Source organism: Opisthorchis viverrini, assembly GCF_000715545.1.
Source record: "Opisthorchis viverrini unplaced genomic scaffold opera_v5_14, whole genome shotgun sequence".
In the NCBI taxonomy this organism is placed as follows: Eukaryota; Metazoa; Platyhelminthes; class Trematoda; order Opisthorchiida; family Opisthorchiidae; genus Opisthorchis; species Opisthorchis viverrini.
In genome coordinates, this window is record NW_008751670.1 from 2,038,715 (window position 1) to 2,040,261 (window position 1,547).

Genomic DNA, 1,547 nt, shown 5'->3' on the forward strand with positions numbered 1-1,547 from the left:
TCGTGTGACATCTAGAGGCTTGAAATTACAGTGTATCAGCAGTTCAGGTTGTAATATAATGGCCGTTGATTTGTTCTCTGAGCTGGGGAGTTCGATTGTAGTCAAAGTCGAGGTGACATTGCGTTGCCAGTGAAAGTACGCCGTGGCTGGAAGTGTGTGCTTGTTGCGCGTGCATGGGTCGATATAGAACTTATTAATCCAGGCCGACCTCGAATGATCATGCGTCGTTAGTGTAAGCATTCCTGTGGGCTTGCTGATTGACCCATCTCGTGATTGGCGGATTTTTATGTGGTCTTGAGACTTGACCTCTTCAGCCTGCCACGCCCTGAGCCTTGTGCGTTGACCTTGAGACGACAATACGACAGGCGAATGGTGGAACCAAAGCAGGTGCCCATAGTCGCCTGAGAGAATATGAACTAGTTTCAGACAAGGGTAAAAAAAGAGTTGTCCCACTGTCGCGGGTGCCCGAAGTTTGACAGAACTCGAGTCAGCAATAGAATGAAAAATAGACAATAGAGCTAAACTTCGTTGGCGTTAGAGGCTAATTTGGACAAACTCATCAGAGGCGCTAGACCAATACACAATGGTGGTCGGATCCATTTAGCCATCCTCTGAGTTGAGACGAACAGGATCTTCTCGCAAGGGGGCTCAACTTCGACGACAAGAATGCAGCTCTGCGTGTTTTGTAGTTCGGCCACACCGAGAGTGATTAGAACGGCTCAACTTCTCACTTCATGCTTGCATACGAAAGGCGTTTTTGTGATTTTGTAGTGTAACGGAAATATACAATTTCAGGGAAGGGCTGACCCGACTTTCAATAGACCCAGTCAACATGTGAAGCTGTGAAGGTGCAGCGTTGCAAGGTCGAAACACAAGGCCACTTGTTGAGACGTGTCACACAAAATACAGGTTGCTAGTAACAAGGCGAGATGGTATAACGAAGCGGCATACGACAACCAGACGGCTCCCAATGATTGTCGTTGTTTCTTCTTGCCCTGTTAAAATGCGCATTCGTGACTTCACTCTGATTTTATGACCAGTACCGCACGCGTACAGACCAGGTTTACTAGTATGCTTTTACCAAAGATATCCTGAAATACAGAGCATATGTCACTTCCACCCCAAGTGCCTTCACGAGAGCTGTCTAGGACATCCAAAGTGCGTGGGGAGTTTTTATCTCCCTTCGAGACGCCTGTTTAGTCGTACATACAATTAATGTACATTAATGGAAAATGGTTGTAGAGGTTGTGTGCTACCAGAGTTGCAGTATGCGCTGTTGTTATCAAGCGGCCCGAAAAAAAATAGATGTAACCTGATTTGGCACGCATGATCTGCTTCTTGGGTGATGTGTTTTAGCATTCCGGAATGATTCTTCGTTGACTCTCAGGAGGCTTTGAGGTTGTTGTACCGGCTTATGTCGAGACGTTCTGCATGTGGTGATTGATACTAGATGTAGGTTTTTCAAAATTCGGTTCTTTGCACTTAATGCATGTGACGCAAACCGTTTGATCTGTATCCCGGATGTCTTCACTTTGGGGGGGGGGGGT